The sequence below is a fragment of the Apodemus sylvaticus genome, chromosome 6 (genome assembly GCF_947179515.1).
Source record: "Apodemus sylvaticus chromosome 6, mApoSyl1.1, whole genome shotgun sequence".
Taxonomy (NCBI): domain Eukaryota; kingdom Metazoa; phylum Chordata; class Mammalia; order Rodentia; family Muridae; genus Apodemus; species Apodemus sylvaticus.
The window spans coordinates 88,025,098-88,052,341 of NC_067477.1; the positions used below are offsets into that span (position 1 = coordinate 88,025,098).

General features: G+C 39.2%; 1 long non-coding RNA gene across 2 annotated transcripts in view; it reads right to left on the bottom strand.

Moving 5' to 3' along the window:
- The window catches only part of LOC127686692 (uncharacterized), a 36,960-nt gene extending 13,871 nt beyond the window's left edge, over positions 1-23,089 (bottom strand). The window contains exons 1-2 of one of the 2 annotated variants that reach the window (XR_007978226.1): positions 22,989-23,089; positions 3,092-3,228 (exon numbers count right to left, since the gene is read on the bottom strand). This is a non-coding gene — a long non-coding RNA (uncharacterized LOC127686692). Of the gene's footprint in view, positions 1-3,091; positions 3,229-19,820; positions 19,943-22,988 lie in introns of those variants that run through there. The other variant, XR_007978225.1, reaches the window with a different exon arrangement.
- Positions 23,090-27,244: the final 4,155 nt, after the last annotated feature.

Here is a 27,244-nt window from a genome sequence, read left to right on the forward strand (position 1 = left end):
GTGACCTCCCCTGTGTTCCGCTCACTCCGCTGGGCAGCCGATCTGCCAACCGGGCTGTTGCACACAAGGTTAGCCTGGCCGCCCAGTCCCTGAGTCCAGGCAAAAGCCTGGGAGGCCAAGGTCCGAGCAAAGTTCCCCTACGCTTTGACTGTTAATTGGGTTTGCCAGGTGACTAGGATGGCGGGCGTGTGCGCCCGCGCTCCCTGAAAGCGCCGGGAGAGTCTGCTTTGCTAACAATCACCTGGGCGGGTTGACTCACAGATGGCCCACCAAGCCGCCCAGTTCTTGGGGTCAGTCCTGTGCCTTTTGGGGCCTGGACCCCCGCTTTGTTAGCCTTAGGCTATGCCTGTTACAGGTCTGCCCGCCTGAGCTCTCTGTCGTCCTGCAGGCAAAATGGCGGCGGTGGCCTCGCAGGCCTGGGCAAAAAACCTCCTGGTTGGGTTGGCACCCCGATGGCCCCCCGACCCGCCCAGGGCCTGGGTGCAGGCCAACGCCCGTCGGGCTCAGACCACCGCGGTGTTGGCCTTGGATTATGTTTGTGTACCTCAGTCTGTCCGATTCCTGGAGTATGGAACCAAGATGGATGCTCCTCTCCTGACTGGTGGGAGGCCGAGTTCTGAAGCGGCCTCCGTGCAGGAAAGGCGCCGCACAACTGCAGCTGCTTGCTGTCCGGCTGGTCAGCGAAGGTCAGTGGTCGTGGGCACAGGGCCTAACTGGTCCCTGTGACGCCTTGGTTCCACTGCTGATGGCCCTTCAGCTGGAGCAGCCACTGCTGCCGCTGCTGCCGCCGCCGCCGCCACCGCCGATCCAACCTAGAATATCTTTTCAAGTTAAATAAAAGATTATAATTTAAGTTAATACTCTTCAGGGCAGAGAGTGAAAAAGGAAGAGTTTACAATTAAACTTTGTATTGTATAAAGAGTCTTGGTGAGAAATTAGAATGGAAAATAGGAGTAATAGAGGGATAGGATTTATTTTATTTAGCAAATATTCTTATTATAGAACAATATGATGAATTATAGTATTTGTCAATAATATTTTATTGATTTTTTGGGGGGAATTTCATACAATGTACCACAACCACATTTGATTCCCATACCTTCCAGATCCATCCTCCCACTCTGTGCCTTTCCGCCCCAAAAGAAAAAAATACACCAAGTCCAATTTGTGGTACAATGCACTCATTGGAGATGGTCAAACTGCCAGTGCTCAGCCCCTCAAAAATTACTGTGTTTAATTTCTAGTAAGTAGAATTATTAATGCATGTAATCTTTATTATTTTGTTTTAATAGTAATCCTAATTTTGGCATTTAGCTTTTTTCTTCTTTTTTTCCCATACAAATCCTCTCTTCCTCCCTACCCATTCAATTTTAAGTTCTTTCTCAAAATCAAACCCAAAGCCTAACACAACTTGATCACAAAATCTAGAAATTTAAATTTGTGTAGACTTGAACTAGAGGCATAAAAGACTTCATTTGTATATCCACATATGGAAAGTTAGGAAATAAAATGACCAGATCTGTTTGTATTTTGGCCTTGATTTCACATTGATCATTCGCCTCTGTTTCTACACTGATGTTATGGTGTTCACTGCCATATCTGGTTCAGAAATGAGAATCTGTTGTTAATATTCGAGAGAAATATGAAGCATTTTGATGGGATTTATTTGATTGAAAAGAATATTTTTTTAGTCATGTATGGGAGATTACAGAGGTATTAAAATTTTACAATTTGGATGACATTTAAAACATGTTAGTTCTGTATCATTAAAAGGTTACTACGGTGTGTATAGTAGTCACATGGTAAATTGATTAAAATAATAGTGCCAGTAATCCAAAAATTAATTTTCTATAGCAAGAATATTAACTCTTTTAGTGACTTAATATGTTGTTTTAATAAAATTTTAAGTCTTAAAAAAAAAAGATAGCTGTGGCCTTTTCCAAACCCTACCACAAGACATCGACTGTGAAGAGCCTACACTTTAGCATCTGTATCGTAAATGTTAAGGACTCTCTTCCATGGCTTCCAGTCAGAACTACTTCTTTTCTTTCTCTCCTTTTTCTTTTTTTTTTTTTTGGCAGGGGTTGGAAGTAGGAGGTTGTTACAGAAGCCTTCAGTGCCTCTCATTCTCAGTTATGAATCAGCAGTCATCAATACACTGCAAAAGAAACGTCCTTGCCCATAACAGCCAGCAGTAGCACAGACCATGGATTTCCACATGGTTTCTAGTAGCAGTAAGAAACACAGACATCAATAAAATCTCCTGTGCCAGCCTTGATTATGAACATCATCAGGGGTTTCAGGGACATCAACATGACCTCCAGCAGTAACATGGACCATAAACACCAATGTGACCCTTGGTAGCACCATGGACCAAGGACATCAACGTGCTTTCAGGTGGCAGCTCAGGCTATGAACATCTAAAACAACCTTCTGTGGTATCCTCAACCATTTTATCATCAATTTTCAAGATTTAAAAAAAAGCCCAAAAATATTTTCTGATACTAGTTATCACAATCATTTAGAATTTTTTGTGTATATACTTTCATATACATGTAACTGTGATGTTTGTATTATATGTTTTCTAGAACTATAAATTTATACAAATATAATTTTCCATGTATGTAATATTGTGTTATAGCATATTTTAATTTAATTTTTATTTTGCTTTAACAATTTTAAAGGAAAATATTCATTCATTTGCTTGTGTGTGTATGTATGTGCAAGTGTGTGTATGTGTGTGCATGTGTGTGCATGTGTGTGTATTTATGTGCATATACATGTCTTTTACCATGGCCATGGTAGAAGACAAAGACAAAGGCAACTTGTGAGTTGGTTCGGTTCTCCCTTTCTACCATATGGGTCCCAGGTGTAAAACTTGATTCATCCTACTTTGCAAAACACACCTTTGGTGGCGCATGCCTTTAAACCCAGCACTTGGGAGGCAGAGGCAGGTGGATTTCTGAGTTTGAGGTTAGCCTGGTCTATAAAGTGAGTTCCAGAACAGCCAGGGCTACACAGAGAAACCCTGTCTCGAAAAAAACCAAACACACACACACACACACACACACACACACACACACAACTTTACCTGCTGAGACATCTTGCCAGTCCTGCCCTCTTTTTGAGACAGGCTACTGTTAGGTAGTTCAGATTGGCTTTGAACGTATGATTCTCTTGTCTCCATATCGTACATGCTGGCATTAAGATGTGCAATGCCATATGCAGCTGGAAAGAAAGAGATTTCTTTTTTAATGAGAAAATGGCTAGAAAATATTCTAGATAAGAAATAATGAGAGAATATAAGACATACAAAATTCCAGCTAATCATTGTTTCCTTATTGCTGCATGAGGTTTGTCTATTCCCATTCCTGTCATGGTCCCAGCTCCTCAGTTGGTATATTTCTGTACCAACATCATCCAGTCTGTATGGAACTGTACCTTGTGGGTGCATACAGTTCAATTTTAAAGACACCATAATGTTAAGGTTCTTTTTCTTTTCCCTTTAACCACCAACATGTCAATGTTAACACCTAATAGTTTAAAACCTAAATATTTCTAGTCAGTTTCCTAGGGCAAATTCTAGAAAAGACAGTTATTGAGGCCATGGGTCAGCATGTTTTGATGCCCTTGGATAACTTCAAGATATTGCAAGGATTTCAAGTTATAGATGGGATATTTACTTTCTTCCAAAACTAAATATTGTTCTTTTATAGCAGTTCTCAACTATGTAAAATTATTTTGAAATATTACAAAAGTATTATGTGATTAACTTCAATTTTAATTGATTTTAAAAAGTAATTAATTTTAATTTTATAAGTTTTATAATTTTAGTAATATAAAGGGTTCTAGTGAATTCCATCTTTTCACAAATATTACTTTTAAATATGTATATTTGTATGTGTATCTTTGTTGGCATATTAGGCCTGTGAGTGCAGATACCAGCAGAAGCCAGGAAAGGGTATTGGATTCACTGGAGCTGGCTTTTCAGGCAGTTTGAGTTTTCTAGTGTGCTTGCCAGAAAGGGACCTTGAGTTTTATTTTTTATTTTTTTGAGAGTAGCAAGCATTCTTAATTACTGAGATATCTTTCTGGCCTCAGTTTATTGTATCTTATGAAGTACGTGGCAACAAATTAGCATATTTCAAAATCCTTACATCTTTTATAAATATTACCTTGGAAAAATTACCAGCATTTTGGGAAAATTATGAACATTGCTGTTCCACAGCATTCTGAGTTAGGTGAAGTCAGAGGAAAGAGTACCATTGTAATATAAAGAATTTAAACAAGCATTTAACTATTTGTATTCTTATATAGACTAAAAAGTTAAATTGACCTCTTTTTAGTTTATTATTTTCAAATTATAGATATATTTCTAATAAATATAATATTATAAAACTTGGATTTCCTATATTATTTAGAATGGTTTCAAAATTAAAATAAAATGTAAAAAAAAACCTCAAACAAACAAAAATCCAATGGTTCCTAATTAACTCTCTGATCCCAACCAGAGACTCTTCCAGGCCTCCATCCTACACTGGCTAACTGCCCAATCTCTGAAGTCATTTCTAATGACTTATAATATACCAAGTTTGTTCTTTGATGCAGTTATGGCTGGATCCTCTTCATTCAGGTCTTCTTTTTGGTATCACCCACTCACAAAAGAGGTTCACTGCTGCACAATGATAATCACTTGCCTCCCACCAACCTTTAGAAGATGGTACCCCTTCCTTTGTGAAACTGATTACAATCCAGTGACATGTTTTGGTCCATAGCACGTATACCACCATCTACTTGACACTGCAAGCTGGAAGTCTTTAAAAGCTGCTACATAATTAGTCATGTGGTCTTACCCAACACATTATGTTTGGTGATACTAAACTGTGAAGCTTTCCCCATCCTGAATCCCTGAAAGGGTACACAAAACAGTCCTGTACTGAACCAGGATGCCAAAATTCCATGAGGGGAATAAACTATAGCATTCAGACTCTGGGCTTGCTTGTTAATATATACAGTCTAACCTGCTGAGTAACACACAGGTTTCTTGTTCATTCAGACAAATCCAACAATTTTCATATTCTATTTTCTTCTTACACAAAACCAGCTTCTTATTTAGTTAAGAGCTGCCATCCTCCAAAAAATGGTATGAGAGCTTTGTCTATCATCTTCATTGTGGTGTCTCCAGAACCTATAACTTTAGCTGGTACATTAAAAGGCCCTCTGAGATGCATACTGAACAAGTAGACAGATACAGTATTTTAGTGTGTGGAATCTCCATGTGGACAACTTGATTGTGCCAAGATTCCAGGATAGCTTTTGGCACATCTGAAAAGAAGAAATGTTTAGTTAGATTCCAATGGTTGGAAATGGTGACCCTTGCCCATTTGCAAGAAATCTCATTCTTTTGTGTTTTTCTTTTCCTCTTGCTTCATCAACAATGTTCCTCTTTGCAAAAGGAAAATAATTGTAACTTTCTTTTTTTATATTTAATGACTATATAGAAGATAAAACTTATTTTAAGATAAGCAGCTTAGCAACGCCTCAAGGTATTCTAGAGGATACAAATTGCCAATACATTGTGTACAGACCCATGAAGAACACACTTGTATTCATTTATAATGCTGCCTTATGGTATGCTAATATGTATCAGTTATGAAGTTTTATTGAATATAAAAATATAAATCTCCATTTACATTTCAAAAGATAAAGCCTTTCCTGGTTTCCCCCCTCCCTGAAGACCCCCAACCCCTCCTCCCACCCCTGCCTCCAAGTATTTGCCCTTCCACCCAACCCACTCCCACCTCTCCCCCCCTCAATTTCCCTTTGTTGGGGCCACTATTGAGCTTTCACCTGACCAAGGACCACTCCTCCTACTGATGCCTGACAAGGCATTCCTCTGCCACATTTTTGGCTGGAACCATGTGTACCACTTGGTTGATGGTTTAGTCTCTGGGAGTCCTGGGGTGTCTGGGTGACTGACATCTTTTTTCTTCCCATGGGGCTGCAAATTCCTTCAGGTCCTCTGGACCACGCTCCAACTCCTCCATTGGGGACCCCAGGCCCAGACCAATGGTTGGTTGCTGGCATCTGCCTCTATATGTGTAAGGCACTAGCAGGGCCCTTCCTGAAGGATGCTCCTTTTGGTATGCACTTCTTTTCATCCATAATAGTGTCGGGGTTTGGTGACTGTTTATAGGATGAATCCCCAGGTAGAGCAGTCTCTGGGTGGCCTTTACTTCAGTCTCTGCTCCGCACATTGTCTCCTTTATTGCTCCTGTGAGTATTTTGTTCCCTTTCTCAGAGGAACCAAAGCCCCCTCACTGAAGTCCTCCTTCTTCTTGAGCTTCCTGTGATCTGTGAATTGTAACTTGTTTATTTTGAGCTTCTGGGCTAACATCCACTTCAGTGAGTGCATACCAATGTGTGTTCTTTTGTAATTGGGTTACCTTGCTCAGGATGACACTTTGTAGTTCCATCCATTTGCCTAAGAATTTCATGAATTCATTGTTTTATCCAATGTATACAAAGAACTCAAGAAGTTAGTCTCCAGAGAGTATATCTACTGTGGTAGATAAACACAATGAGGATATTTTAAGTTGATGATTTCTCAAAAGACTTCAAACAAGTGAAGAGATACATTTGCTATTCAGGAGGTAGACTCAGTAGAGGGAAACTGAGCCACTCCATAGACTCTCATTTCAGAGGCTCGCCTAGAGCAGATGACCACTTTCATTATTTAATCTTGCTTACTAATTTAGGGTAACTACTAACAGTTGCGTCCCTGGGTGCCTTCTCTTGACCAGAAATAGAATAGCACAAATGGTGGCATATACATTCAGAAGGCTCATTTGACTCTGAAGTCATTTAATGTCTTTTCGATTTCCAGGCAAAATGGAATGGGGAGCTATTCTGACATCATTCTGCAGTGGCCATTTGCTTTTTTGACAACTGGAGACACTTTAGCATGACTCTGATGAATTTGACGGCTCCTTTCTGTAGCTTCAGCATCACAGGGCATTGCAGTTCACTATAGATCATGTTACAGAAATAAAAAATACCTTGTCTGTTTTGTGTTTTAGTGTTTTAGGAAATTCTGAAAATCCTTATCTTAAACAACCTCCCTCAGCTTTTCTCAATCAAATCTATGGCATCCCTGCCCCCTTTACCTTTGTTGTCCTTTTACATGACTTTTCTATAATACATTGGATATCTAGAGTTTCCATGACTGTTGGGCTGCTAAACAGAAATGTGGAGGAAATAGAGCTTAGAGAATGGCTTATTTTTCCATCTTTAACTGACTTTGGCATCTGAAATACTTCATCTACTTTACAGATCACCATGTGCTCAGCAGATCTATACAAATTCATAGCAATATCTTGACCTCTGTTTTTATTCTGCCAGAACGAACCCAAATGAAAGCCTGGTCGTGGGTCTGGTCAGCACACATGGATCCTCGAAGCACTTTTTTGATAAAAAATAAAAAAAAACTGTAAATAACTTTTCCCCCAGGCTGTAAAATTAGGCATACTCAGTATAGGAAACTTGAGAAAGTACAGAGACCATAAGGGAGAAAATAAAAAATCACATATAATCATAACCATCAGATATATGATTAATGTGTTAGTGAATTTATCTTTATTTCATATGCATTAACTGTTTTTCAAAAATAGAATTTTAGCATTAATGTAACAAAATGCTATTAAACACTCCTGAGGCTTCAATATTTAGGTATAGGATGACTATGATTACTTCATTTTACAAGAGAAATGCAGCCACTTTGACATCAACCGTACATTCCTCAGCAGTCTTTCAGAAGGGTAGATTCTCTTTTATTCACTTTAAAATACTTTTATGGATTCTTAGAGAATTGCATACATGCATACAGTACATTTTGATCGTATTAACCCCACTCCTTTCCCTAACTCCTCCCAGATCCATCTCTACTCCCCTACCCATCCCAACTTCATGTTCCTCTTTGCTTATATTTTTATAATCCACAGAGTTCATGTTGTGTTACCCACATACATCTACGAGAAGCCACCCACTAGAGCATGGTCAACCTATCAGGACCACATTCTTAAAGGAAACTGACTCTTTTTCCCCAAGAAGCCTTCGACAGTCCAGAGCTCAGTATGTAGCTCTGGACTGTGCAGGGGGCGGCAGTTGCTGTGAGACCATGAGTCAGAAATCCCATCATGTCCAGATGTTGCTTCACAGCAGTCCTCTGTTTCTTCTCATGTTTCTTCCCCCCTTCTGTGGTGCTCCCTGAGCCTTGGGGGAAGGGTATGTGATATAGATGTCCTATTTGTAGCTGAGTGTTCTGCTGCCAGCCACATCACCTAGTGCTCTAAATATCATAGCTCTGCAATGGTGGGATCCCAAATGGTCACCCTGGTGGACTACAAACCCCTGATGGAAAACGGTGAGCTCCCAGCTCTTAGCTCTGGACCTTGCAACAAGCCTCAGTCACAGCATTGCTTATTGTAGACACTTACTGTCAGTCTGAACTCGGCAGCAGCCCACATCCTGCCTGTCTTCACCACCCTACCTGGGCATGTTCTGTTTGCTTTTCTGTATTTGCGTCAAATTCTGTGACTGATAAAAAGAATTCCAGCATACTTTCCCAGATTCTATTAGTCAGCCAATCAAATGACGGGATTACTCTGCATTCTTCTACTTAAACAGGGCAATCAAAGGGCATAAAAACAATGTTTGCTTGAAGTCAGTGTTCAGCTTTTATGACAAGAGTTGGCTGACTCTATGGTACATAAAAATTCTGCTTCCTGGCTTATTTAGTTTGGGTGCTAGTAAGTACTACAGAGTCTTAGGAAAGCCATTCATTTGTTTGCAGGTGCAGGTGTCATAAATAGGAGAGCAGAGAATAAAACCCAGATCACCATCTCTCCCTGAGAAAGATGGTAGGGCTAGGAACTCTCAGTAGGCAAAGAGCTTGCTTCACTGGCACGAGAATCCAAGTTCTACCCATAGAACACATAGAGGGAAAAAAAGCGGGCATATTGGCAGAAACAGATGGATCCTTGTAGATTACTGAACAACTAGACTAGCTACTTGGTAAGCTCTAGGCCAGTCAAAGACTGTCTCGAAAAAGAAACAAAGAAAATAGATGACTTCTGAGGAATGACACTTGAGGTTACACACACACACACACACACACACACCCGCACACCACTTACACATGTGTGCAGTAATAATGACATGATATAACTTCTCTAAAATTCTGTGATTATATGATATACCCCCTCACCCTAAATCTAGATTTCAGAAAACTTATTTTAGAGTATGAACATGATGATTTTATCCTTGCCCTAGAGTACTACATTTGCACTTCAAAAGTCGGTAAGTTATCCACACCATCCACTGCCTGGGTTAGGCTGAAATTCTAGCCAGAGGGTGTATAGCAGAGGGCCACAGATCAGTGAATGGAAGCATGTTGATGAGAAGTACTTCTTCCCAGCGCTCTGCTTCTGCTCTTGTTCTCAATGGATGTAAAGCTTGAAGAGCTCATGCCAAAATGTTGATGTTAGACTATCAGCAACTCAGTCACAAAATTATTCTTACCAATTCTAGGCACAGTAGTGAGCTCAGCTCTAAGACAAAAAAAAGGGCATGTGATACACTGGTGCAGATGAACAAATGCATGCACAAAAAGACAGAGCAAGGAGGGCAATGCATGCTTAGTGCTAGGTGAATAATAGAGGAAAAAATAGGAGAGTAAAGAATTGCCTACAAGATGTGCAGAGATAAAGATAGAACAGAGACTGAGGGAATAGTGACCCAATGATTGCCCCAACTTGAGACCCATTCCATGTGAAAGAGCCAACCCCAGACATGATTAAGGATATTCTGTTATGCTCACTGACAAGAACCTAGCATAACTATCTCCTGAGAGGCTTCATCCAGCAGTGATGGAGGCAGGTGTCGAGACTAACAGCCAAACAACAGGCAGAGCTTTGGGAGTCTTGTGGAAGAAGTGAGAAAGCTGGAAGGCTCAAGGACACCACAGGAAGACCTACAGAGTCAACTAACCCGGAACCATGGAGACTCACAGAGACTGAACCACCCAACCAAAGAGCATATTAGGGCTGGACCTAGGGCCCCTATGCATTTGCAAATGTGCAGCTCGGTCTTCATGTGGGTCTCCTAACAAGTGGAGCAGGGGCTGTCTTGGTCTCTATTCCCTGACACTGGGTCCTCTTCCCCCTACCTGGCTTGCCTGGTTGGACCTCAGTGGAAGAGCATGTGCCTTGTCCTGTTGTGACGAAATATTCCTGGGTGGAGTGGTACCCAGCGAAAGGTCCCCTTCTCTATGGAGGAGGGGAAGGGACAATGCAAGAAGGGATTTGTAAGGGAAGAACTTAGAGAATAGGATGGAAGGGGGCTGTGATTGGGATATAAACTGAATACAGAAATAATAATTATTGGGAAAAAAGAAAAACTTGTACATAGAAGAGTACTGGTAAGAGTACTAAGAGTACTTAGTAAGTACTGGTTAGCTCAGATGTTAAGTGCAGGCCTGGTCACATGTCTAAGAGTTAAGATTGGAAGCTTAAAGTCTAGTTTCATAAGAGTTCACTGAGGGGTGTGTAGCATCCTGTTTCTTCTTAGGAGTAGCTTTGTCATGAAAAATCAACAGTGCTAAGGATTAGGGACACAGCTCAGGTTATAAGGTGTTTGAGTGATGTGCATGATACCCTGGGTTCAATCTCTAGCATAATATAGACTAGCATGGTGGCAAAATTCTAATCCTGGCCCTTTGAAAGAGGAGGCCGAAGGATCAAGGCCATTTTCTACTATGCAATGAGTTTGACACCATTCTGAGCTACATAACACTGTTTTGGGTGAGAAAAGAGTCCCTAGACTTACCTACATAGTGTTTCCTAGACAAGAAAGGAATCAGGTTGTTATGGTAACCATGGTGGTATAACAAGTATTGAAATGTATCTCTTTTGTATCAAGGGGAAAACCAGAACAAACCACCATGAGTTGAAGGTGCTCACATATCGTCTACTACAGTAGTGACGTCATGATGGACAGTGTTGGAAGAAAGAGGCCACAAGCGAGCTCAGCCCACTCAGTCATTAGGAGTCCAGCTTGCCCATCTTTCCTATGGTCATCTATTCCCTGAAGCTGCACTTTTCAGGATAAGCTCCAGACTTCTTATCCTAGATGCTGGGTGGGTCTTCACAACTGTCTCCATCCATGATCTGCAGTCCATTCCCTAAGTAGCACTGTGGCCACACAATGATCTTTAACATCTCTTATGACACCATTCCTCTGCCACTCTGAAGAGTAATTATGGTCCGAACAACATCTGGTCAAGCTCTGCCACTTCCCTCAGGCTTTCTCTAATCACCTCAGCTCACAGGGATCTTCCACACTTAAATTCTTTAGTCTCTTGTTTCTTTCTTTCAGAAGGGTAAATTCTTAAAATTTGAATTACTGGATCTTGATCTAAGATTCATCATAGATGGATATTTTTCAATCCCCCTTCTGGACCTTGCATACATTCTGAAGCTGCTATCTGTTGGCTCTACTGAAACCCTGTTTCCTGGGCTCAATGGCATAGATTCCCCAGTTATTTCCCCCCTCTCTGCTTTTCTCTTTAAAGCACTTCTTAGATCCCCTCCTCTTAGATCACCTCCTTAGATGGTGATTAAGCTAAAGCCCTTTACTTTTTCCAAGGAGTGGGTTTTTTTTTTTTTTTACAGTTTAGATTCTTAAGCTAAATTCAGTTTCTAGTTCTAATAATTTCAGATGTGTTTCTGTTCTGCCCTCTTTTAGCCACAGTCAGATAAATGCAAGTTCAGAATCTCTGTAATTGTATCAGATGGCGTGGAGATATTGGGAGCAGATTATCTTTGAATAGGTAATTTTTTTAATTAAAAAGTTTGATTTTAGTCTCTGAAAAGAAAAAATGGTGGTATAGGCCACAAGGCAGTAAACTACTTTTCCTCTACTTCAACAGTGAGGAGATGAACCGCCAATGGACTCTGACCAGAAAGTCAGCCATGAAGTTCAGAGAGAGAAACTGCATTAGGAAAATGGAAGTGACAATAAAAGGCATATATTCCATTAGTTTTTCACAAGAGAGGGCACTTTGAACTCACTTCAATTCTGCTGTGTTATTTCACAAATATATTGAGGGAAAATAGCCCACTCAAATTTAGCTAGTAATGGTTTGATATTATTGAAAATAATTTGAACAGGACCCAGTCCAGTCTCTCAGGAGATAGACATCAAAGGCTTTTTTCTTTATGTATCTTTATGTACAACACTATGTCATTGTGTACACTAATTCACCAACTGGGTTCCCAGCCTGGTTTTAAATATAGTCACTAAAGGAGGTCTTAAGATCTCCCTTGTCTGTAATTTTTTGAAGCTTTCCTTGTATTTAGGCTAATAAATATACTGCTTTAATTTTAAGAGATTATTTTACAATTCTTCACAAATGATTCCTGTGTGTTTTTTTTTTAACACAGTATAAGGAAGTTTTTCTCTTGTATGCCCTGTTGTCAGTGAGCCTCAAGAAATAATACATTCTGAGAATTGTTTATGTGCTTGTATAAATATTGGTGTGTGTCTATGATTTGGGGTAGATTTTTCCATAGCACACTGAAAGAAATTAGCATTGTTCAACTGTCGGGAGGCATTGATTTCATTTCAGGTGATTGAATACAGGTTAAACAGATTTTAGCAAACTCACCTAAATGCTATCTCTCCAAACATATGCACCCCCTGTATTCAAAAGTCAAACTTATGAAATTAGAAATAACATACATCTGATGAGTTTTTGAACAAAAATAAAATATCAACTAAAACTCATTCAGGGCAGAGTTGATCTCAGTTATTTATTTTATTTTTTAGCTTTTGTTATAGAGTGCTATCCTGGAAAACAGGAGATCAACTACTTAATAACACACTACAATACTCAGGGCCTTTGAGGAATGGATACAGAAAATGTAGTATATTTACACAATTGAATACTATTCAGCAATTAAAAACAATGAATTCATGAAATTCTTAGGCAAATGGTTGGATCTGAAAAATATCATCCTAAGTGAGGTAACCCAATCACAAAAGAACACACATGGAATGCAGTCACTGATAAGTGGATATTAGCCCAGAAGCTCTGAATACCCAAGACACAATTCACATATCAAATGATTCCCAAGAAGAAGGAAGGAGAGGGCCCTGGTCCTGGAAGGGCTTGATGCAGCAATGTAGGGGGATACTAAGACAGAGAAGTGGGAGGGGGTGATTGGGAAATGGACGGAGGGAAGAGAGCTTATGGGACTTATGAGGAGAGGGGAACTGGGAAAGGGCAAATCATTTGGAATGTAAACAAGAAATATAGAAAATAAAAAAATAAATAACAAAAAAAGAACATTTCTGTGGGCAGATCTTCCCATTCTGTTTGTAGCTAAACAGTTAATAGTTGATGAAATGCTTATGGAAGCAGTTTCTCATACTGAATGGCTACAGTGACATTGATAATGGGAATGATGGTTAAAAGTCCATTGGAAAACTCCTTGACACCCATGAGTTTCTGCCCCACAGATCCAGCCCTCCATGCTAGCATACAGTGCCCTAGGCCTTGGTGATCCATGCCTGTCACCTATCCATCACTATAAGATGTTATCATGTCTTGATATTGTGTAGATTTTGATCATTTTTGAAAAAAAAAAGGCTTTAACATACAGGTCAGTGTTTAAAAGGACTCCATTTAAATCAGGAAGCCGTTCAGAAATCCTCAGATGTAGGAGTTTGTCACTATCAGATTCAATTTTTAAGTTCACCATACACATCACAATGCTAGTAATTTCAAGGTGAATGGTACTGTCTGTTCTAGAGCAAGTGCTTTTGCTGACTGAAGCTTCACTGTCTCCACTCAAGTGTCAACTTTTTCCTTTTGTAGATGTCAATAATGAGGTAAAATATAAAATCCAATAGCTGATTGAAGCTAAAAGACAAATAAACCCAGAACCTGAGAGCTTCATGATTCAGCTGTAATACTTTCAGTTACTTCAATTTTGGTGTTTTATATTATAGGAACTATTCCATAAACATCACTCACCTTATTTCTGTATGATGCAGAAATTGGCACAGCTTGAAATTTCAGTGAGCGTCTCTGGAATGATTAGGTCACAGATAGGTTTCTTTAGGTTCCTGTCCACTGTACTCTGACTGAAAGTATAGTCTGCCTCTAGACTTATGATGCTAGTGGAAGCTGCTTTGCTGGTCCCTAGCTGGAAGATGCTCCCTCCTCTGCTGACATCTGAAATTCAGTTAACTCTATGTGGTATGGGTCCCCTTTGACTTTCCCATGTCCATTTGAGGACACATTCACCTATGGTTTGAAGTTGATCAGCATGCTATACTCATTCTATTCCCTTACTTATTCTTTCATTTATCAAATAGTCATTAAGGTCCTATCATTCACCTAAAATTGTAAGTTTCTAGGACATAGCTTTGAAAACATAAGGGAAAAATAACCTATTTGTAACAGTTTACAGTCCAGCTGGGAAGCCAGATACTTGAAGAGTCAACTACTGACCTGTGTGGTGTGTGAGAAGGTTAGAACTACAGTGAAATGCATCTCAAGGGAGTAAGATTTCGAGGAGATTGAAACTCGATTTGCTCAACCTCAATGAAATAATACAGCTGTATGTGTACATGGAGTTAGTAGAGAAGGCCTAATCAAGATGGCAACTTGCTTCAGAGCAAGCAGGATGCTGGATGAGTGCTCCCCTCATCATTTTTTAGTTGAAATAGAGATACTGCCAGTTTGTTGCATGCTTTCAACAAGATCATGGGTAAGTCATTCAGAGCTGCACAGGAGTTCATAGCTTCCTGATTCCTTGTATGTGGGTGCTTGTATCTGCTGCATGTGATGCTGTAGCCAGCTCAAGTGATTCCTGTGTAATCTCCTCCCAGTTCTGGGCTACACTACCTTCTATTGCTAAGCTGTCTTTCTACTGCAGCAATTCACATCCTAGTGAGATTGAGAGAGAAAGAATTTTCAGTAGTATGTTGAATCCTATGGCTATTAAATTATCTATACATCTTTTACCAAAGTACCAATTAGCATTTCATTTTTTATTAATTTTGTTATTTATTTTGAGACAGGGTTTCACTGTGTAGCCTTGGCAATCCTGAACTAACTCTGTAGACCAGGCTGACCTTGAACTCAGAAATCTGACTGATTCTGCCTTCCAAGTGCTGGTATCATGGGCGTATCCCACAACCACTTGGGATCTGTATGAGTTTGAGACCAGTTTGCTCTACATTGGGAGTTCCAGGTCAGTCACAGCTACATGCATAGTAACATCTCAAACAAATAACAAAATGTCTTCTTAGAAGATACTAAAGTATAAAATTTATTATGGTCTCACGTATATTTGTGCTTATATGCATGCTTATATGCAAGTGCTTGTGGGTGCATGAGCAGGTGGAAGCCAATGGTGCCATCGTGTTCCTTTCCTAATTGTTTTACACATTTCTTAACCACTGGGTATGCTCCCAGATAATATTCTACACTTGATCTTAGCTAAGGGCCTAGATGCAATTCCAGATAATATTGTGAGCTCTCAACTTATTTTCTGGTTTCATGCCCTCAGTGGTCCTGCATGGGCATGTGTCAGATCTTTGCCAACTTTAGCATCAGAACACCAAGGCCAGAAGATTAACTTTGCTGAGATTTAGAGTACTTATTGGGTCATCGAGTCCCAGCAAGAGAATGAACTACAGGGCCTCACAAATTACCTCTAAGATAAACATTTATGTTTATGTGGAAATACTAACAACTTTTATGGAGTTTGAGGAAGGGTGAATGGTCACAATTCCCAGAGGCTTTGGACAGCCAGCTCTAGTTGTTTAGCCTAGTAAACAGTGAAGACATCTTCAGGGCTAGCTATAGAAGAGTAAGACTCAAATAAGAAGTTATGAGTTAGGTTAGAAGACTTTGTGATGCAATTACTCACACACAGATGCCTGCTATGGAAACTAGAGCAGCTGTTATGGGAAACAGTTCCTCAAATACTTCAAACAGAACTGACTACCAGATGATCTGGTTGTGCCAGTGCCGGGGATCTCTCTAAAACAGGAAAGCAAGTGTGGTGAAGCCACAGCTAGCTCCTGTGTCAACTGCAGCCTTTTTATGATAGCCAAGGGATACCAAAGTGTCTATCATTCACTTCATAACTACAGAAAACTTAGCACATAATGTATACTGGAATAGTTTTCTGCTATAGAAGGATGAAGTTCTGCAATTTGTTACAGCATGGATAAGTCAGGGATTATTGTGTTAAGTGAGATAGACAATATCTAGAAAGTGATATCCTCAGGATCTCATATGATGCAATTAAAACTGAAAACAAATGCAACTGAAGAATAGAATGGTTGTCACCAGAGGCTGGGAAAAGAATGAAATAATGGAGAGACAGAGGAAGGTTGCTTAGTGAGTACCAAATTATAAGAGCAAGAAGTCTCAGCATTAGAAGGTAGATAATAGAAAGTACAAATTCTAAAAATATTAAGAGAAAGGATTTGGAAATGCTAATTATTTGAAGCATGTTTACTCTGATTCAAGCATTATACAACATATGTGTATTGAATCTAATTATATTAATATATCTAGAATAGTTATTTAAAATGCACTATTAATACATAATTGGAGATATGTATGTGTGTGTGTGTGTGTGTGTGTATGTGTGTGTGTGTGTGTGTTTGTATATGTAGATTAAAGATCAACCATGGGTACTGTTTATCTGTAGCCATCTCTCTTGTCTTTTGAGATACATCTCCCCTGTGTACCTGGATCTTAATGATTAATGTAGGCTGCCTCGCAGTAAGCCACAGGGACCAACCTACCTCTGTTTCCCCAGTTTTGAGACTACAAGTTTGTTATATGGCCAGCTTTTTATGTCATGCTAGGGATTGAACTCAGTTCTTCTTGTTTGTTTACAAAGAGCTTTGCTAACTGAACTCTCTCTCTAACCCAGGATATAATTTTTCGGTATCAATTAAAATTAAATTTGAATTGAAAATGATTCTCTATAACATTACTAAGTAATCTTTATTCTTTATAGTTTACATCAAGTGAATGTTATGAAAAGCAAATAGGAATGATTCAGTTGGCATCAAAATTATGTTAAAGTTCCTCATGGACTGTGCTGAACTTATTAAGGAGAATCATTGTAAACAAAACACTGAATAGTAGCAAGTTGTTCCATGAAAAAAATGTGCCTCTGATCATCAATCTAGTTCTAATTATCTAAATGGGGGAGGAGACAATTTTAGTGAATGTTTCAAGGAGACAAGCCAGTGACTAGGTTATGAATGATAATAAATTTAGTGATAAAATGGGAAAATTATTTCCAGAGAAGATACGTCATATAGACGAAAAGGAGTTAGACTTCTGATCAGGTTAGGTAAGTCTAGGAATAAATGAAATGCCAGAAATCATTCATTCAACTAACAAATCAGTCAATAATTCAATCAATCAATAAATGACTTGATACCCTGACCCTTATTTGGTAGTGTTCTCATTCTTGGGAGCACAGGAGGCTGTTGCCAGGGGATCTTTAGTTTGAGTCAAGCCAGGGGTATATAGAGTCTTCAAGGCTTTGTGTCAGAAACAAAATAAAATGAAACCCAAGAAAATGTCCATGAATAAACATTAAGACATGGTCAGGGACTTCTCAAAATATGTGCAAAATATTAGTTTCTAGGACTACTTTTGGTTAATAGATCGAAGTTTAGCTGGCTAAGTAATTTCAGGAGGACTCAAAGTAACAGATTTTTGTTTTGCTTTGTTTTGTTTTTGGGACAAAGTCTTCTCACTATGAGACCTGGGCTGGCTTGTAACTCACTGTATGGACTAGACTGGCTTCAAGCTCATGGAAATCCTCCTGCCTCTGTCTCCTAAGTGCTGGTATTAAATACATGTGCCACCACATCTGTCTCTAATATTTCATTTACTAATTTGTATTAAAATTTTTCTTATAATATGGAATACTGTTTCCTAAACTAATGTATCAGATTTCACCCTTTGTTTCATGAAGAATGGACCAGCTCTCTACAATATTGTGGGAAATATTCAAGAATGATAGGCAAGCTCATTAAAGAATGTTTTCTTGAATCTGGAGAAAATGTAGCTTCCCTTGAAAGATGAGGGGTTGAGTTGAGCCCTCCACCACCATAAGCAACCCAGCATGGGGACTGTCTTACTTAGGGTTTTCTTGCTGTGAACAGACACCATGACCAAGACGACTCTTATAAAGGACAACATTGAATTGGGGCTGGCTTAAAGGTTCAGAGGCTCAGTTCGTTATCATCAATGTGGGAGCTTGGCAGTATCTAGGCAGACATGGAGCCGGAGGAGCTGAGAGTTCTACATCTCATTCCAATGCCAAATAGAAGAAGAATGTCTTCTAGCCAGCTAGGACAAGGGTCTTAAGGGCCACATCCACAGTGACACACTTGCTCCAACAAAACTGCCTGTACTCCAAGAAGGCACTACCTCCCAATAATGCTGTTTCCTGGGCGATGCATATTCAAACCACTACAGGGAGTACTATTTATTAATAATCGACATCATGTGAGTTGCCTGTTGGCCAAGATGTTAGCCATGTACCTGTCATCTTACAAATAATGTAAAATATCTAGTGATGAGTTAAATATGTAACAACCTGGTCATTGAAATGTCTATACTGTTTATCTTATTTTGCTTTGTTTGGGCATTTTTAAAATTATTAGTCCTTTGATTTATTATTTGTAATTCTATTTTTGTGTTTTTATATATGTGTGCATCTTTTTGTTTGTTTTCATTTAATTATTTTATTAACATAAAGTTCTTTGGATAGTGAGGTGAGGAGGATATGGGAAGAACTGAGGAAAGAGAAAATAAGAGGAATAAAGTTATTTTTTCTAAGAAAATCACCTCTATATAGGCTGAAGTTTTCCAAATATATAGATACCCAAGATCTGCTCATTAACATCATTTAATGACACTGTGACTTGTCTGTCTCTGTCAGCTCTAGTTCTCTGCTAGGCTGTAAAGATTTAACCTCCCTACCAGCCACACAAACTCATACATAGTTCAGATTTATATGAATGCCAGTCACAAGCCAAGCTGTGCAGGTTTGAATAATACATTTGTACCAATCTCTCCCCTTTGCTGAAGTTTATACCTTTCATCCACTGACATTCTCTTAGGAGATAAAGCCTACTTGATTGTTTTCTATATAAAGTGCTGTTCTGAACTTGAATGGTTCAGAGCTTCACACTGAGCTATGAGGTCATAGCATGTCACAGCTAAGACCTTGTACTGCTGGTTAGGATTTGAAAATAATGTGCATAACTTACTCTTGTGTTATTTCACCCACCATGTGATCCTTTAAAGAAAAGGAATCTCATGATCTATTACAGTAAGCAAGATAAGTCTACATATCACCCTTATTCTTTTGTTATTTCTCAGCTACTTGCCGCATGTTTGTATGTGTGTGTGGCTGTGTGCCTATGTGTATGTGTATGTATATCTTTTTATGTAGCAATGTGTCCTTTCAATAGGTCCTTTGTAGAACTCTAGTAATTTGTAATTAGATGATCAGTCATAAGGCCCTTGGTTTGAGCTAAGAGTGCTACATTCTTATTTTTTCAATAATTAAAATTTAAAACAAACAGCTCCAAGATTTCTTTGGAGGAAGGAAATGTGTCAACGGGTTTTAAAATATTATTTGAGATGACAGTCTGAAGCTCACTGAAAAAGACTATAGAAATTTAGATACTGTAATACTTACATGAGCAAGCGCAAAGAAGATGACTTGATGATTTTTTCTTAAAACATCTACTGTCGATTCAACGCAATCCCCATCAAAATCCCAACTCAGTTCTTCATAGAGTTAGAAAGAGCAATTCTCAAATTCATCTAGAATAACAAAAATCCCAGAATAGCTAAAACTACTCTCAACAGTAAAAGAACTTCTGAGGGAATCAGTATCCTAGACCTCAAACATTACTACAGAGCAATAGTGATAAAAACTGCATGGTATTGGTACAATGTCAGGCAAGTGGATGAATGGAATAGGATTGAAGACCCAGAAATGAACCAACACACCTATGGTCACTTGATCTTCGACAAAGGAGCTGAAAACATCCAGTGGAAAAAAAGATAGCCTTTTCAACAAATGGTGCTAGTTCAATTGAAGGTCAGCATGCAGAACAATGCAAATTGATCCATTCTTTTTTTTTTTCAATTTTTAGTATATCTTTTTATTGGATATTTTCTTTATTTACATTTCAAATGTTATCCCCTTTCCAGGTTTCTCTGCACCCCAAACTCCTATCTCATCCCCATCAGCCCTGCTTGTATGAGAGTGCTCCCCCACCCACCCACTCACCCACTCAGTCCTGCCTCCCTGCCCTGGCATACCCATATACTGGAGCATCGAGCCTTCACAGGACCAAGGACATCTCCTCCCATTGATGCCCAACAAAGCCATCCTCTGCTACATATGTGGCTGGAACCCTGGGTCCTTCCATGTGTACTCTTCAGTTGGTAGTTTAGTCCCTGGGAGCTCTGGGGTGGTCTGGTTGGTCGATATCGTTGTTTTCTATGGGGTCGCATACCCCTCAAGCTCCTTCAGTTCTTTATCTAAGTCCTTCATTGGGGACCCCATGAACAATTCAATGATTGACTGCAAGCATCCACTTCTGTATTTGCCGGGCTCTGGACAAGCCTCTCAGGAGTCAGCTATATCAGGTTCCTGTCAGCAATCACTTCTTGGCATCCACAGTAGTGTTTGTATATGGGATGGATCCCCAGGTGGGTCAGTCTCTGGGTGGTCTTTCCTTCAGTAAAATTGATCCATTCTTATCTCCTTGTACTAAGTTCAACTCCAAGTGAATCAAGGACCTCCACATAAAACCAGACATACTGAAGCTAATAGAATAGAAACTAGGGAAGACCCTTGAGGACATGGGCACAGGAGAAAATTTCCTGAACAGAACACCAATAGTTTATGCTCTAAGATCAAGAATTGACAAATGGGACCTCATAAAATTACAAAGTTTCTGTAAGGCAAAGGACACTGTCAAAAGGACAAAATGTTAACCAACAGATTGGGAAAGGATCTTCACCAATCCTAAATCCGACAGAGGGCTAATATTCAATATACACAAAGAACTCAAGAAGTTAGACCCCAGAGAACCAAATAACCCTATTAAAAATGGGGTACAGAGCTAAACAACGAATTTTCACCTGAAGAACTTTGGATGGCTGAGAAGAACCTTAAGAAATGTTCAACATCATTAATCATTAGGGAAATGCAAATCAAAACAACCCTGAGATTTCACCTCACACCAGTCAGAATGGCTAAGGTTAAAAACTCAGGAGACAGCAGATGTTGGCGAGGATGTGGAGAAAGAGGAATACTCCTCCACTGCTAGTGGGATTGCAAGATGGTACAACCACTTTGCAAATCAGTCTGGCAGTTCCTCAGAAAACTGGACATGACACTTCCAGAGGACCCTGCTATACCTCTCCTGGGCATATACCCAGAGGATTCCCCAGCATGCAGTAAGGACACATGCTCCACTATGTTCATAGCAGCCTTATTTATAATAGCCAGAAGCTGGAAAGAACCCAGATGTCCCTCAAGGGAGGAGAGGACACAGAAAATGTGGTATATCTACCCAATGGAATACTACTCAGCAATTAAAAACAATGAATTCATGAAATTCTTAGGCAAATGGTTAGAACTGGAAAATATCATCCTAAGTAAAGTAACCCAATCACAAAAGAATACACATGGGTACAATTACTGATAAGTGGACATTAATTAGCCCAGAAGCTCTAAATTCCCAAGACAATTAGCATATCAAATGATACCTAAGAAGAAGGAAAGAGAGGGCCCTGGTTCTGAAAAGAGTTGATCCAGCATTGTAGGGGAGTACCAGGACAGGGACATGGGAAGGAGTGATTGGGAAATGGGTGGAGGGAAAGAGGGCTTATGAGACCGATGGGGTGGGGGGAACCAGGAAAGGGGAAAGCATTTGGAATGTAAACAAAGAGTATAGAAAAAAAATCTACTGTCACAGTATTTAATTAGGGGGCTGGAATGTGAGTGAGGCTCATGCTCAAATCACACAGGGCCTGTTTGGTTGGTAAGATAAGAACTAGAACATCTATTCAGTTAACCTCAAAAGAGTTCTTCTTAAATGGGGTATGAAAGGATCAAAGTACCAAGAGCAACCAATTTCATATTCAAAATTATAACTGTTATAAAATTATGGAGTGATTTCCCCAAGTAATTGTCTTCCAAAGTTTAGCTTCAGGGAGAGATGAAATTGAATGTCAAATGAAAAACTGCAAGTCTCTGTACATGTGTGGCAAGTTCATCTTACATCTTCCTGGATGCTGGCCTATTTTCACCCCAGCAGCTCCTGATACTTTTCATAATAAACATTTTGCTGGCTCATCACAAAGGAAAGAAAGAAGACATAGAAGGACACTGCGGTTGTGAAGGATAAGTTGTCTTTGGCATGTTTTAGTAAAAACAGCATACGACCTTCACAGAGTTCTCTTCTCAAGTCGTTGTGGGTTGAAGACTTTTGAGAGTCATTGAGCCAGGATTAATTACCCAGGGTTTTCATGGAAAAGAGCACAGGAGGAAAACAGCATGATTCAGAGTTTCATGTGACAGAGGTAAGAGCAATCGGAGGAAGTATTGAATCTACCTTTGCTTTTACAGTAGGCTAATCCCACTGAGTCTGGGCTACCCAATGCATTGTGTACAATTGTGAATTTAAAACTCTGTTAGAATGACCTCCAGGTCACCAAATAGAACATGTATCATACTTTAGTAGCGCTTACCCTAACTCTGCCACTTACAATATTGTTAGAGGAAAGGAAAAGATTGAACGGTGTCTATAAAAGACAAATCATTCTGATACAAATATTTACTCACAAGATCTGTGGAAAATGAAGCACTCCAGAGAGCATTCATTGCATCCTGACTCAGGGCTACAGGAGCAACGCTACACTCCCAGCAGCCTGGACAGAAGCAGCACAGAGGCGTGCCGGCACACAGACAAACATTCAAGAATCTAGTTAAGATCAGTACCTGGTACAAGATGGGGCAGGCTGTACTCACCATGAAAACATGTGATAATGGATCATGGAAAATACAGTGTGGGTTACGAGAAGCCAGGGGAAGTTTCTTGATCTCCATTGAGAGCATAGTTTCTAAACACTTGACCTGTGTACACCCACGCAGGTCCCACAGTCTATAAAGGGATCATTTAGGTCAAGCAAAGGGAAACAGCATGTTTCTGCACTTACTCATTCCTTACAAATATTTGCTTTGTACTTACTTGTTCCAGGTACCGTTCCTATGTCCTGCAGATACAGGACCGACAAGAAGTTCCCACGGAGAGTATCATGATTAAGTACTCACACTTTTAGTGCCAAGCAGTTACTCTTCAGAGCATTCTTGTTCTTAACTTGCTTAACTTCCATGAAAATAGCTTTAAGAGGTACCTTAACCCCCACGTTATAGGCAAGAAAACAGGTCCTAGAATAACTTGTCAGAGCAGAGTGAAGACCAAAAAGTGGTCTCTTAATTGGCTTGCCCTCCTGTCTTTGGATACTGGAAATAGAAAGGTATATCTGAAAGGTGTTGAGGCATGGGACCCAGAGGATGGAAAGCTATCAATCTTCTGATATTGACAGAGGTGTTTTGCTTGGTGGAACATACCAAGGTTATCTAACTTCATCCTCTTACATGTTACAGATAATGTAAAACAGTGCAGGGTCATAACTAGTTAAGTGGAAGGAGCAGGAATTGTTGAAGTCTCGGGACTCACTCTTCACTGCCACAGGAAGAAGGAAATAAAACCAGAAAGAAACAGTTGAAAATTATGTTTCAAATCTGCCTCTGAGAGTCTTGGACACATGCCTGTGTGTCAATTTTAAAAGTTAATATTGCATTTATGCATCATGGCAGGCCTGTGTCAGGCTCAGCGACTCAGTGAGGAGGGGAAGTATTTCTATTCTTTAAAAAATCCTCATGGTATGTTGAGCATGTGTTTTAGACAAGTTTTTCACATCCTTTTTTATGTTTGAGAAAAAGAAAAAAGAGCCAGTGTGGCAACATCATTTGAATTTCACATCCTATTTCACAGAAGTTTTTAGTTCTTGAGAGTAAAAAAATGACTTTCTTGAGCAAACTTAAATCGACTGGTCACATGACATAGGCAAGTGCTTTTGTGCTTTTCTATGCATCGCCGGCACACAGACACAGGGGTCATTATGTAATGGCAATGACCTACTTGGTCTTCCGACTTTCAGTCTCATAAGATCCATTGTCTTTGAGTTCCCTTGATTACTCTAGAAACTCCCCTCCCCAAAATTCCCATGTCATGCTAATAGGTCAACTTCCTACCCAGACTCTGCTGGGTTCCTTGGTGTCCACATGAGTCATTAACTTTTGCCACAACTGGAGGAGTGAAGTCTTGATACACTAACATTGCCCGTGTGAAAGACAAGCTTAGGGACCATCAGCAAAGCATTGTTACATTTTCTGTTGTGATACTTTTCACACATGTTCTAGATGATGGAACCCAGCAAGACAACTTCCAGGGAGACATGGCAGCTTCTCCGATCCCTCCAGGAGCCATGAATTTATGGCTACTCCAGCTTTCCAAGCTACTTTCTATTTCAAAGAGAACACTGCTGACTTCCCAGTCCATTTGCCAATACACTTCTAGCAGGTTTGTCCTGATGTATTCCTAAATATGTATAAGCTGGTGTAATGAATCATCGGACTCAAGCTGGGAGACAATATAATGCAACTAGGAATCACAAGCATGGCTGATTGCATTTGCACCTTACAATAATTCTACAAAGAAAGAATACAATTTCCATGAGCCAGTAGTGTCTAAAAGATAACAACTGATGTATGTAAGTACATGGAAAGTACCTGACATAGACCAAGCAGTCATGACTTCAAAATCCATGTTTAACTCTCTTTCCACTGTGTCACATTGTTTTCTTGGTAAACAGACTTTATTGAAGTCCATTTTAAAACATTACCCAGGAGTCATTGTCTTTCTATGTTATAGAGTTTTATTCCTGGAAAATATATGCTCTAGTAACCCAGAAATCTCAAATTCAGACAAACTGCTACTCAGTTGCATTGTGAGGACTAATTTATGTCCCTTTCACTTCTGGATAGCTAGTAGTCTCAAGTGATACAGATGTGTAGAAAGGCATTTATCTGGTTGACTGTAACCATAGATCTGTAACCACTAATTTTATGGGAGAGTTATTGAGTTAAAAAACCATCCATGCCTCAACAAAATACAAAACAACATTTTACTGTTTTAAAATATGAAGAAAGCACCATACTTCTTTGTAATTACACATTACAAATGAATTTAAGTATGCCTTTCAGAGTTCTTATATATCTATGCACATGATGCACCATAGAAGTCAAACAAATATTTTGTGGATGGCCTGAGGAGATTAATTAACGTCAAACCATTTATTCAAATAAATGTATAGACTTTCTTTATGCAGGAAAGACAGCTATTAACTGAGAGTTTTTCCTTCCCTTCTTTATACTGTCTGCACAGTAAGCTATTTGAGTACTTTAATCTATTTGTATAGGGTAGAAATTGCAATAAAAATGTAAAACATCTGCTGAATTGAGAAAAGTTACTATCATAGATTTGATTTCACTACGAAAAACAGTGTTTTGTACTCATAGGTTGTAAAAATAGCTTTACATATATATATATATATATATATATATATACACACACACACACACACATAAACACACAAATGGTCTAAGTTTGTTGGGAAGCTATGAGTCTACCTTTTCTTGCACTTCCCCCCCCTTAATTATATGCACCATTCACTGCACATTCTTGGAGATTTTGCATAGCAATTCTGTTCTTTCCTGTTCTGTCACTTCTATGCAAGTTCATTCTTGACAACACATGTATTCTCAAGAGGGTATCTTCAGCAGAACTCTCTTGACAGAGCGTTCGTCTGAAAAGCATTCCTGAGCTAGGAAGTTTCCATTTAAGATGTAAAGTTTATCAAAATACAATACAGTTGAGTCTCCAGTACTGGTATTTGTATAAATTGCCTTAAAGACCAAGAATTTAATTATGTTACAAAGCATGTTTGAGTCCTCGGATTTTGTATAATAACAATTTAAATATTGAAAATACTAGTAACTTATAGTGATTTTTACATTTTAAAAATGTGTAGCTATGTTTTCATATTAATGGTACAATACATATTGATATATGACCTTTTATGTCCAGCATTTTATGTATTTGATTATTTCTAATTAATGAGATGATGCTATTTATTATTGTTCCAAGGTTCAAGATGGCAAAAGTGACTCTGGATGCAGCTCCCTTCTTTATTATATACACTCAAATAGTCATGCAAAGCCATATAAACAGAGATAGGCACATGCTGTATATGCAGTTCTTGAATGAATATCCAGAATTGTTTCCTTGGAGTTTAACTGTATTTGTTTTATGAAATTCTTTTACAATAGTTTAGGGGCGTTTTGATAAATGTCATCTGCAATCCAAGTTAGATAAATGTAAATTAGTTTGGGGATGGGGATATGTTCCCATGTGTAAAGTGTCTGGTGCTCAAACACGATGACCCTGATTTGCATCTTCAGGGCCCATAACAGGTTTGGGGCCCATGTCTTTAACCTTAGCACTGGGGACATAGGATCCCTGGAACAGTTGCAAACCAGAACCCTAGGTTCTCAAAGGATAAGATAGGGAATGATAAAGAGAGCCACCCAATATCAGCTTCTGTCTTCTGCTCATACGTAAACAGCTACATAAACATGTGCACATAAATGTATACACTACATACAAGAACACTCCTTCATGCATATAACAGTTTCGAGGGAGAATCATAGTCTTATTTCTCAAATTATATTTACATACCAAAGGGAATGTTTTTTACTTAGGCTTTGGGTTATAGATACACAACAAAAAGTCATTGCATTTAAAAGAACAGAGACAGGCAGCTGATATGACTTTTCGAAGTTGCATAGGAATGGCAGCTAGATGTTTATATCCAAGACTTCCTACCCTAAAAAAAGGCATAGTTAGGAAATAGCTGTGAGTTGGGAACCACAGCACAGCTGTCTTTGGAAATAGATCGTGCTAAAGGAACTGA